The sequence below is a fragment of the Zootermopsis nevadensis genome, unplaced genomic scaffold (genome assembly GCF_977971745.1).
Source record: "Zootermopsis nevadensis isolate Lab colony 2312 unplaced genomic scaffold, Znev_1.0 Znev_ptg000061l, whole genome shotgun sequence".
Classification (NCBI taxonomy): Eukaryota; Metazoa; Arthropoda; class Insecta; order Blattodea; family Termopsidae; genus Zootermopsis; species Zootermopsis nevadensis.
In genome coordinates this window covers 16,532,066-16,545,635 of record NW_028259192.1, presented here as the reverse complement: position 1 = coordinate 16,545,635, position 13,570 = coordinate 16,532,066, and the positions used below count along the sequence as shown (strand labels likewise).

The following is a 13,570-nucleotide window of genomic DNA, read 5'->3' as shown; positions in this document are numbered from 1 at the left end:
GTACAGCTGAAATAAAGAACAAAAAACAATTGATACACCACTATAATACGGTATAGACAAGCAAGTATTAATATATTCTCCATAAAGATGTCGCAGTGTCATCTACTAAGGACTGTTAAATTATTAGACTGGGCATAAGACGGCTGAGATTGAACAACGTTCTTAACCGGAATATATACGAATTGCTCAAAGATGGTTATAAAAAGAGATTCGGTTCAGTACTACAATGACGAACGAAGATAAGCTACGGACCGACGAAAACTTGCAACTGTAGCTTATTATTCCTAAAGTTTATACTTTTATCACTTTATAAGCATTTAAGCAATTAGCTATATTTTCTGCGATAGCAATTTCCAAAAAACGTGATTTCACGTTTTAAATTTTCTTAAATTTATGGCAGTGCTTAAGAACTGTACCATGCAAATAAAAGTTTACCTCCTTTTCGAGAAATTTAAAGATGTTCGAGAAGTTGTAGAACAGCAAAGTTTGGGAACCCGAATAATATACGGCGGCTCGTATAGGTGCGACGTGTTGCTTAATCTGTAGAGGCATTAATTTCAGACGGTGGAGAAGTGAGACTTGTAAACGATAACAGTTATAAATGACCTTTAATTCATTCCTTTTTTTCGAAAACAACATTATAGCACCCACATTTATAAGTTCACGAGACCAGTGAGTGCAGCCGTGTTTGCTTTCTTTGAGAATTTTAGCCTACCAACGATTCAGACGTACCTTGCTACATTCATAATCAGGGCTGACGATGAAGGCAGCAAGTACCTCTTGTTTCGTTGTAAATTTTGCAGCACCTTTCCTCTTTTCAGATATTTCGGACAACAGCTTACGAATAAAGTTTGTGCACGACCCATTGCGGACTCCCCAAATGCTTGCTTTAGCATTTCATAGGTTTCCGTAGCCGTTTTGGCGAGTCTTTGGCAAAATTTGATGCACACGCCATTCCGAAATCGCAGGAGGGTCGATGTAATGCACTACCAAAACGCCCGTAACTAAGAAACAAATGCTAATTCGATGATGTCGGCTGGCACACTGATTCACTATGAATGTAGGCCGCACCCCCTAGCGGCAGAAGCTCGTACTACATCCGGTTCGCCCTCTATTGACACAGTCTTTAAACTTTCCGATCGAACCTCGTAATCTGTGTTATACGTATGAAAGCCAGTTTGACGTTTCATGTGTTTGCTTGCGTTCACATAGGTCTAAAGTTATCAGCAGTTACGCTAGATGGCAAACTTCGATTTTATAAGTGCTGCTATAATTAAGTAGCTTTTAGAAGCATTTCGGTTGTCGCTATCATTTGAAATGGGATAGAAAGAAACATGGGGAAAAGGAAAGAAGGTACGTACGTAACAAATGGATAAAATAGAGTAAGAAAAGGAATAAATGTTAGGTAAACGAAAGAAATCTGACCCTGTTCTGTATGGGCAGTAGACGTTGTTCCTATTTCCCTCAGCATTTTCAGGTCCACATCGCACGTGGCAGCTACCTGATGAATAACAAAGCTCAACTGGTCCCTAAGGCTCTAACGCCCGGACTACAAGCACAAATAAGCAGTAGGGCGGTAATTATTTACCGCTGGCCACCGAGCCAGCTGAAGACTGGAACTGCTCTTGCCACCTTGATAACCTCGCGTTCCATTAGTCGCTGTTTGTGACCCTTCGTCCAGCAGGCGATAACCTACTTACTCCCTTTCTCTCATCTGCCCGCAGCTTCTACGGAAACTGCAGCGTTCAGAATTAATTAAACTTGGAGTTGTGTGCTGCACTCACACTCTTTACACAAGAGAAGTGACAGCAAGTTATTTGTTTCAAATGAACAAAATGTGAAAATTTCTATGCTAATGGACTCTTCCATGCTTCTCAGCTTTACTGAGTAATCATAAAATCCTGTATGTAACAAGCAAATTCGTGTGATTACTTCTTACATAATTTTAACATGTTAAATTACACAGAGAATATTAAATTTCTTGGATGTTCCTTACTTCGTTATTTTATTATAATTACTACACTTAGCACAATTCGACCTTACACGCAGAGACAGTGCAAATTACAAATTAAACAGAGGTCAGAAATAAGTCCCATTGACCATATATTTGCTTCAACAAAATTTCCCAGTTTATCCTTATAATGGAATTGCATTTCTTCCTCTGATTTAAGAACTGAACCTTTACATATTATTTGGATTAAAATTATCTTTGGGCGTCAAAGTGTATCAAAGACCGCAAGCTAAATATTATTATGTAAATTAAACGTACAGTTATTAGCCTAAATAGCTCAAGACCGATTCACGGGTACGGAACTGCTGCACTATGTATAATCCAAGTGAAGATCATGTTTTATGCTGCAGGAAAACGTGGCTACAAGAAACGAGACCGAAGAAAATAATAATGACGCTGAGGGGCATTGGAGACGTGAACCCAGCTGCCTAGGCAATTTACAATACGCGATCCGGGATAAATTATGTAACAACACGCTCTGAAAACGCAATCCGGCACTGGTCGAGGTAGAATAATTTTCTCGCTCATTCTTTTTCCTTGTCCCGACAAGTTCTGCATTGCTCCCTGAAACTGAAACACAAACCCGCAAAGTTTGTGAAACAGACTTGTACATACAGCAAATAAAAATAAGAATTCGCCTTATCAGGCTCAAGACACGGGAAGATGCGAAATTCGGGAAGTTGTATACAATTTTTCCCCTGAGAAACAAACCGACTAACAGCTTAAGTTATAATTTGGGAAAGAAATATAAGTATAATCAATCTCTTCTTACTGGCTTTGTTTTAATACCCGTTAGTGTAAACGCATGTACAAGAATTGCTTATAATCTCCCACCTAGAAACTCAGTAATACTGTAAAATCCGTTAATATCTGAGAATACTTTTCGCGAATAATCCCCGAGCTTCGCTGACCATTCCAAACACACGAGTTGATGGCCGGCCAGCCAGCCGAGATACGAGGAAGACCTCCAAGTGGTAGCACATACAGTGTATTACCTTGCCCTTTCCATCTTTACTTTCCCTTTACTGTGTCGCAGCTCGAGCTCGGAGATATTTCGCTTTTAGAGTAAAAAATATGCTGAAAATGGAAGATGACAGCAGGGTGTTTCGCAAAGAAGTACAGAATCCGTTAAAACTCTTCACTCACTGCTAAGCTGAAGATATTTGAAAACAAAGTGCTGACAAGATAACATTGCGACTAGAGAAAGGGGGAACTGAGAAAATTACATGATAATGAGCTTCATAATTTGGGCTGTTCACCTCTTGCTCCTGTTAGACTGGTTAAATCATGGTGTATGGGAGGGCGGAACAAGCAGGGTGAAAGAGGAATAAGACATGTCAGACTGTGGCCAGGAAACCTCAAGATTAGGTTAGGCGTCACAGACGTAGACCGGGAGGTTAACATTAAAAAGCATCTCACTTAATAGTTTGCTAGAGTATATACAAACATCCTGTTGTGATACTACCAGTAAACATGGTTTGTGCACCCCTCAATACACAACAATTAATAAGTCAGATCAATAAATACGAATTTATTTCTCAGGTACAAAAGATGTTTTTGTCCTACTATATATATATATATATATATATATATATATATATATATATATATATACAGTGGGACGCATCGCCACCCACGTTTAATCTAGAAGAAACGTCTTCGGCTGTTTTCTGTCACAGTCACAACGTTTGACCAAACAGTCTGGTAGGTGAGGCCATAAGACCTCGACATCTCTGAATAATGTCGCACTTAAATTTTCTTCAAAATGACACCCCTGAGTTAACTGATAATTCAATGCTGATATCGATTTTACGTTGAAGCCCGGATGTTCATAATCAATCAACATAAATAGTTTTTAGAAGGCAGTGATGTATCGTATAGGGGGTGATAGATACGCCACGGTGCGCAAGAAGATGATAGATTAGCATGCTGGCGTAGTGTAATGGAGACAGGGGAGGGGGTGGGGGAACAGATCAAGGACACGCGGAAGAAACGAGGGCGACAATGTCCGACCTGAGAAATACGCATATGTGAGTACTATTTTTAATTACACCCGATTTAGTCTCTTTCAGGCAAATTAATTCAGGGTTGTTGTCTGCAGTCTTGAATAATTTCTTCATATGCCGGGTTAGAAACAGTATGAATATAATGATTTCTGTCTTCTGGGTTGTTGCGCTGTGAATCGCCCTGATGACGGAGGCAGTATGACCTCCGAAACGTTGGTAAACATCGACCAGACTACACAGCGCAACAACCCAGAAGACAGAAATCTTCATACTCATCGCCCTGATGATGGAGACAGTATGACCTCCGAAACGTTGGTAAACATCTACCAGACTACACGGCGCAACAACCCAGAAGACAGAAATCTTCATACTCATCGCCCTGATGATGGAGACAGTATGACCTCCGAAACGTTGGTAAACATCTACCAGACTACACGGCGCAACAACCCAGAAGACAGAAATCTTCATACTCTGATGACGGAGGCAGTATGACCTCTGAAACGTTGGTTAACATCGACCAGACTACACAGCGCAACAACCCAGAAGACAGAAATCTTCATATTCATCGCCCTGATGATGGAGGCAGTATGACCTCTGAAACGTTGGTTAACATCGACCAGACTACACAGCGCAACAACCCAGAAGACAGAAATCTTCATACTCATCGCCCTGATGATGGAGGCAGTATGACCTCTGAAACGTTGGTTAACATCGACCAGACTACACAGCGCAACAACCTAGAAGACAGAAATCTTCATACTCATCGCCCTGATGATGGAGGCAGTATGACCTCTGAAACGTTGGTTAACATCGACCAGACTACACAGCGCAACAACCCAGAAGACAGAAATCTTCATACTCATCGCCCTGATGATGGAGGCAGTATGACCTCTGAAACGTTGGTTAACATCGACCAGACTACACAGCGCAACAACCCAGAAGACAGAAATCTTCATACTCATCGCCCTGATGATGGAGGCAGTATGACCTCTGAAACGTTGGTTAACATCGACCAGACTACACAGCGCAACAACCCAGAAGACAGAAATCTTCATACTCATCGCCCTGATGATGGAGGCAGTATGACCTCTGAAACGTTGGTTAACATCGACCAGACTACACAGCGCAACAACCCAGAAGACAGAAATCTTCATACTCATCGCCCTGATGATGGAGGCAGTATGACCTCTGAAACGTTGGTTAGCATCGACCAGACTACACAGCGCAACAACCCAGAAGACAGAAATCTTCATACTCACCGCTGTGAAAACCTCAAATCATACATAGTATGAATATAATTTTCTCATCAATATCACATAATCCTCTATCTATGAATGTTTAATCTGCCATGACGTATACAATACGTGTAATTAGCTTTACAACACAAAACTAAATCTTCACTAGCTATAACTTGTATGACGAAGAACGACGGCTTTACAAACTGATGAAATATTTCCAGGAAATGCAAGTCGATTAAATGCTCAGGGAGAAATAGAAACCTTAGTGACTTCAACGAAAAATTCACTCCCTGATCAGAAAATGTGGCACATTTCAAAGCGTCAAAGTACGAAGCTTCTTACGATGTGCTTGAAATGTGCAAAACATTTCTTTTGAACTTCGTCCATCGCCTAAGTTTAAAAATTCCGCTTACTTAAGTAAGTAGCAGGAACAACTTTACACACGATCAACTAACAGATGTGGAGAAGCGTCGAAGGAATACAAATTTATTCTTCACATTTTATCTTTTTCTAGTGAATATATTCACCAGTAGATTATCCAGCAGCTATCTAAATGCAGTAGTATCATCACCCAGTAAGTTTTGCATCCCAGTCTGGTCCATGTGGATTAATGTAGATGGCGCAGGTGTACTGTACGCCATTATAGTGATCTACTCTCAATTATGTTGTAGCCCTCACATTGCGTCATTGACAGCTGCTCCCATGAAGCCCCTTGCAATGACCACACCGCAACACACTCAGACAAGAGTTAAGTGACTCCAGATATATATCAGTGGTCCTAAAATCCAATTACTTGACGATCAACATGAGACGTATACATACATCGATTCTGATGTCAACGTAACTCTAGACTGGAAGTACAAACATGGCAGTAAACCTATCACCAAATGCAGAATGGCAATACCGACACTCGGTAAATACACTCAGGTTAAGTAAGATACCTTAGAAATCATCAACAATTGAAACAAACAAGTCACAAAGTGTTTAAATAAGATTTTCAAAAAACATTTAAACCAATTTTAAATTCCTTTATGCATACGATCTGAATCCAGGTTAAAAAATTGAAACTACTTTCCATCAGCAACAGGAAAAATATTTATGAAGTCTGAAGATTTGTGACGATGAGGCGTTATAATGCGTAAGACTGTACTTTTGGGCTTTGCCAATCGTCTGTATTTCAATAAAATTACAACGTTTCGGATGCCAAATCTTCTTCCGTCTTCAGGTAAAAAGGGGAAGTACAGAAACCCTACCTGTTTGGGCCCCTGGGTGAGCTAGCCTCACACCTGGACCTCAATTTATGGAGTGTCTGTTATCAATAACAATTTTTGAATTAAGAAATTTTATAAAACTTGGTTAAGACATATATCATACCAAGACGGCTACCAACCCTTAATTTTCTATCATTAATAATACAAACATGATGACCATGCAAACTTCTGGCGTCTATCATTGCTAAAATAAGACCTGAAAAAACATTTTTTTCATTTGTTGCACAAAATCCATGCATAACACAGGGAAATATTCTTTAAGAAACAGGAGACTTATTATGTTTCGTCTCTTAATGACTGTTTTGTTACGGTTGTGTAAGATAGGGACGGAATAAAATTACATACTTCACGTCAGATTCTTCAGTTGTCTTATCTCTACTGTCAAGATATCTCATAAATCCTTACTCTAATTATAAAAACTAATTTAAAATACTATTTGGTAATAACTCAAATAACACACTAATAAATATACCACATTAAGGTTCTCATGATTCTTGACAATCTTTTTTTCATGTTAGCGTGAGTAGAATATGTAGAGTATATAAGAAATAAAGCAGACAGAATTCATACATTAAGTACAGTAACGCAGTGGACGCTTTATTAACTAATTATGCCGTGCGCTGTGCATTGTGTGGACCTGAAGCCAGCTGCAACTACAACCACACGCCAGGGTAATTACATGAGCCCTCATCTCCAAGGATTTGTGTTCCTGTACTAACTAGTTCATACATAACAAGCTTGTGAGACCGTGATGAAAATGTTTTTCATACCAGTACAATCTTACACAGAAGTATATACAGACAAAATCTCACTCGCATATCTCAACTGAAAAGTTAATAGCCCGACAACGCCTTACTTAAAACTACATAACCACCATACGAAAAAAATTCATTATAATAATGTTTTAAACACGTAAGACTAAAACTAAGCGATTAATTAATTACTTGCACTGATTCATATTATTACATCATATTTTTGTCCGAAACTATAGAGCAGTGTTACTAATAATCCCAAACGCGGTAAACGTAGATCCAGTTTATTTTTAATTTTTGGAGAAATATGAGTCTGTTTGAGATGCTGCTTTGAGGAGTGAATACCAATTCCTCGTCATTTAATTCGTGGGAGGAAAGTAAAATACAAAACATGCTTTTAATTCCTTACACTCATTTGGTTAAAAGGTTTTTACAGGCGAGTGTGGAAGCCGGGTAACTGTTCGTTAACGAGGTGGAAACGCGGAACCTGACTGCTGCTGTTATAGCAAAACGCAATTTGAGACACTTCAATCACATTATCTTTATCGGTATATATATTTCATATATATATCTAATCTAACCTCCCTCCCACTCACCCATCTAACCATCAACCCATCCATCCAAACTTCGTTTCTGGCATTACTGGAAAATTAAACATCATAGTGGGTGATACAAAAGATCACAAGTAAACCGGACCCTACATCACAGATATGTCACACATTTCCATCAACTGTGGTATTTTATGTATTCTTAACACCTCTACACAGATATGAGATGTTCTAATGATGGAGACAACAAGCACCTCTGAAACGTCGAAAAACTTCTACCAACAACCCAGAAGACAAACATTTTCTCCCCCGTTCCAGGTGGCTGGTTCTAATTACAGTGACATACGTTTTATTATAATCTGCAGATTATTTATCTGCGTTCAGTCCAACTCCATTTTGTATCAGAACTGTATACCGTGCACTGAACTAGCTAAGTAGTACAGTCAGTTCTACAAACGAATTACATTTCTAGGTTCTCACATATTAATATTTGCGCCTAAATAACTTACTTGTTAACAGTTTACCAAAAAGCACAAAGAATTCCATTACTCAACTATGTAGAGGTAATACTGTTTTGTTTCTAAAGTTATTTACGGGCCTTTTTTTAGCTGTATAATTAAGGTGGAGCGTCGAATGGAAGGTTGCTAATGGATAGTGAATAATGAATTCGGGAGGATGTGGAAGGAAGCCGTTATGGCCCGTTTTGTGGTGCTATACCAGAACTTATCGGTACAGGCTAACAACCACAAAAACCTAAATAAGGATAGCCGACCTCTTGGCCGAATGTTTCAGAGATAAGCAACACACGATGTTTTCCTGTATGAATAAACTGGATTCAAGAAATGAAAAAATTCTAACCTCACAAACCAACTATTTCATAATGGGTCTCGCAGACCCAAGAAAAGAAGAAGAAATTTTTATTCACGACAAAGAAACTCGCTCTTGTATTAAGAGACAAAATAAATGACAGCGGTTCTAATCATCAACGAACAACATATCGAAAAGCGTTGAGTCATACAGGAAAACGACGATGAACATAAATTTATTGTGGAAAGATCCTGACGGCTAGAATTAATTTCCTATGAACATTTCTCAACCTTATAATTTCAATAGATGGGAGCCCTGAGTTCTATTTAGACGAAACATGGGTTAACCAATACCACACATGCAAAACACTGTTTATGAGTTATAAATGATCGCTGATAGTTCCAAGGACTGGTTTGTAAACATATTTCTAATTATCTACAATATGGATCCTCCATAATCACCGACAATGTCAGTTTTACCACTGTAAACAAGGTCCCTAAATACGGTCTCTTAGAGAAAGGCATTCATGAATAGCTTTAAAAGAACTGTGTGGCTTATGGCCATATGAAATTAGTATTTCGTGTTTTGCCATACACAAGTCGAAAAACGACGTATTTACCACCTCAGACAGCAGCAAATGTTATGGGTCGCCTTGTAATCAGCTTACCTCGTCATTGTCAGCGCAACCCAATAGAACTGATACAGGATAAATCGAAAAGGGCAATTCGGCCAATAAAAGAGTGCTTTGGAGGACTGTCCGGCTTTCAGAGGCTCAAGAACGAAGCAATTGACAGAGTCACTTTGGAGGACTGTGTTTCGCGTGCTCGACACGCCAGGGGACGAAGATTCGCAAAACAGAATCTCGGCGTTAGGCGAAAACGTTCTTTTGTACGAGGGAGCTCAACTGAGAAACTGAAATGATTTAATACAATTTCATAACATGTCTAGTTATTCTTACGTGCGTTCCATTCTTCGTTTAATGTTATATTTTATCCACGAAGTAGGATTCGAACCTGTGACGACAACGTATTCTCGTTGACAAGAAAGAAGTTAACTTAAGTGACTGTAAACTGTAGTCCTAATAAATAATAAGACTGTTTACTTAAACTGTCCATTATTATATTACTCTCACATAAATTACCCTATCATAACAATTTAAACACTTAGTCGTTCTATGTAAACTGTTAAAATATAAAAATTTTCTGAATGTACAAATTACAATGTCAATGCAGATACAATTTAACGCTGACGGTGTAATGCAGCTTAAAATGGTGTATTTTAGCCTTTAAATTAAGAATTCCGTCCAGAAAAATACTTCTTTCAGAATTTTAAATGTCGTAAGTAGCAGTGTTCATTATAGTTCTTTGTTGTGAGAATGTTTTAGTTTTTACTTTGTTTATCAGTAACGTTGTGTGAACTGATTCACTTATACAGCGTGGAGTGAAAGGGTGGCAGAATGGAAATATGGAGAGACGGACGACATCAGAAACATGACAAAATACGCTATGTTGAACAGAAATGTAGAATGTGAAAAATCACAATGTGGACGTATAGAAACTAAAAGACGTAATAGCCTTCATAAAACAAACGAAAAGGTTTCTAAAAAAAATGAATGTAGAAAATGCCATGGCTAAGTACGAACGAGCCACGTGATAAAAAGGCAGTCACCGAGAGTAACGAAGATTTATTTTTCAGAAAGGAATATACAATCCTTCACCAGAAAAATTCCACAAAATAACTTGGCCACAGGAAGGAGAGTAATGAAAACATATCCCTCACCTTTTTAGTAAGAGTTGTGTTAACGCGGAAGACAAATCACATGGGACAGATATCAGTAATAAAAGATGTATTTTTTCCGTTACTTTATGGTCACTCGGACATTTAGGACAACAGTACATAAGGAAGCAGGAGCAGCCATACATTTCTACCACATATTTATGTACATATAATGAATTCATGAAACAACAACATAACAAACCATCGTTTCATGAATTGTATGATTTTAATAGACTAATAAATTAAAGTTTTTGCTACTGATGATGACTTCTCGAGGTCGAAACGCGATTGGCACAAAGTGTTATCTAATGTGTAAACACCTTTATTTGTATGCATAATTTTAAATATTCGTAAAATTCTCCAATATTAAATTTAAATACAACAGTTTAAAATACTGTCAATTATTTTTAATGCCCCGTTCATCATCCATAATCACGTTGTTATGTACAAGCCATCGATACAGAAACCATATCCCGGTGTAAAAGTGCTGTGTTAATTGTTGTTTCGTCCATGGGAGTTCAATTAAATCGACTGTGGCACGGCCCAGTGTGTAATAAAATATCCATGGGGTGTATTACTGCGCCAATGCCAGAATGCCCTGCTGCAAGCAGTTAGGTCTCTGTAGCCCTCATTTCGGCCGCAATACAATATGCGTGCATGATGCTGAAGTCCATCCTTTTTATTTGTACGCCCTGTCCTTACAATTACATGTCTCTCTAGCTCCCTCAATGGGTTTGGACTTACCAAAGCATTCTTCGCCCCTGTATTGACATAAACTTCAATATTTATTTCATTTCAAGGAAGATTATTGCCTCTTCCCTGTTACTCTTTCTCTCACATCCCTTTGCGACGTAGAGTAAACATCCCTGAAGAAATGGTCTCTTCGACAGCATTTTATTTATGTGACACTCCGTTTGGAGCAAAAGAGAGTTAAAGGCTTGCAACCGGTGGTGTATCAAATACTGTGGCTACATTAATGCATCTACGAAAATTGATTTCCAATACAGATAAAAATCAGTTTTACTGGAATTTGTACCTTATATTTTATCTTAAAGATTTGTATATGCTTCACGAACGTAATAAATAGAATTATTTATCACTCACGAAGGGAAACTCCTCTTCAGAACTCCCTGGGTCGAATATCGGGCGATCTTCGTTGATGTCTTCATATTAATCCTGGAAATAGCAGATACTTTAGCGGGTCGTTTCCACTTCCTGTGTTCTAAGATACTATACAATCAATTTTTGTCTCCAAAATATAATTTAAGAACATAAAATAAGGACAACAAGCGACAAAAGTCATTCAGTAGTGAGCAACCCATCTTGCACGCAAACTGTAAATATTCCTAACTCTTTTTTTCTAACCATTTATTTTCTTCCTTTCTTTCAAGTTCCACTTCAACATAAGAACGAAAAATCCTATTTTCTTTCTGCATCCAGTTTGTCACAAAGAGAAATGAAGGTTTTACTTAAAATTTAATTATTTTTCCTGTATTTTGACCCAAAGCCTTTTTAATGTAATGCCTGATTGGGGTTGTTTCTTTTACTTTTTAAGGTTACCATAATAATTTTAAATAAAATTCGATCTCCACCTTAAAATATGGGCCTACATAAGTTCTTATTTCGAAGACATTGACAGTATTTTGTACGTTAATGAGAAACTTAACCAAAATATGACGAATTCTTAATTACATATGTTTGCTTATTTTTTGGGTTGAACGGAACGTTTTTGCGTTTTCCAATGAAAAGTCACAATATTTTTTTTGCAAAATATTAATATTTAATCAATTATATAATTATCATTGCTTGCTCTTGCCGTCTCCCAGCGTCTCAAGCTTATCAATTCCAACTTTATATAAACTTCTTAGTTTTGATTCAAAATATCCCCTTTTCGAATCTTTCAAATTTATTTTAATTTAAATGTTTCTGCAATGATCTGAATAAATGATAATCAGATGGTTCAAGTCCGTTGAATATGGAGTATGGTCCAAAATTGTTCAATACAGTTCCTTTATTTTTGATGCGTCACTGAATTGGCATGGGGCGGGCGTTGTCCTTTTCTCTTGACGAAATGTCGACGTTTTTCTTCAAAAAAGCACTCGTTTATTCCGTCCAATTGTTGACAGCAAACATATGAATTTATGGATTTGTTTGGTTAGAATCGCATAAAATTTCCATTCAACCCAATATTATACATTTAGCTTCTTTTAACACATTTCTCTATCCTTTCTCGTTTGTAAATTGTTGAATCGTAAAAATACAAGTACACGCTAACTTATTGGAGCCCTTCAACACTGACTTTAAATTCAAGTATTCTAATGAATTAGCTTAGTCTCTAAAACAAAAGTCTAAACTTCTTCACTGCAGTAAAGCAGCAGAATTATAGCATAAAAGTATTGAACAATCAATTTTAACAAAGTCTGTCGCATATACTCGTGCAATTGACACCATAATCATGATGAAATGCATCCTTAAGCAGTATCAATATTTGTAACAGATGCAATGCAATGACGTCTCACAAAGTGTCGTGGTGTCACTATGAGAAGAGCTGAGATTTTCATTAATATTACCCAATAATTCTCTAAGAGAATATTTTCTCTGCAGGAGAATCGTGGCGAATGCGCGGGATTTAAAACAGTGTAACATAAATTATGTAGAGATATTATAACGTAGTGCTCCATACTTTTACTTTGGAATGGTTCTCTGGAGACATTATGGACAGCAAACGAAGCCTGTGTTGGGAATAAAAGTTTGCCGTTTGTCCGCTGCCAAACACACCCCGTCCTTTGAAATTGCTCTATGTACCTTCGTATTCTCTCGAGAGTCCATACAATGCGCCATGTTCAGAAAACAATACTATCTAAAAAGAAAATATAAAATTCGTTTCTCAAGAAACAAACTTTTGTGAATATAAACTAGTATGTAAACCCAATGTGGCAACCTGTAACATCTGTTCATTTTACTCAAAAATAAGTTTATTTTTGCCTAACGCCCTCCCTCAGCTGGTTAAAATATTTCATGCGGTTTTCAGATCCAGAAGATTACTCACTTAAAATTCCCCTCCCCCTAATCACACCTAGGTTTCAGAATTTACAACTTTCCTACCAATTTTGTTACTACAATTTTTATTCGTTTCCAATCTTCTCAAACCTGCTACATGC

The 13,570-nt window shown here is 37.8% G+C and overlaps 1 protein-coding gene across 4 annotated transcripts in view; it reads right to left on the bottom strand.

Annotated features, from left to right (window-relative positions):
* Positions 1-13,570, bottom strand: part of nAChRalpha1 (nicotinic acetylcholine receptor alpha1) — a 229,371-nt gene that overhangs the window by 132,385 nt on the left and 83,416 nt on the right. For 3 of the 4 annotated variants that reach the window (XM_087340968.1, XM_022079222.2, XM_022079229.2), the window contains exon 3: positions 11,514-11,585. The exons of the other annotated variant lie outside the window; for it this stretch is intronic. The gene's annotated coding sequence lies outside the window, so the exon portion shown is untranslated. The remainder of the gene's footprint in view (positions 1-11,513; positions 11,586-13,570) is intronic. 4 annotated transcript variants of the gene reach the window in all.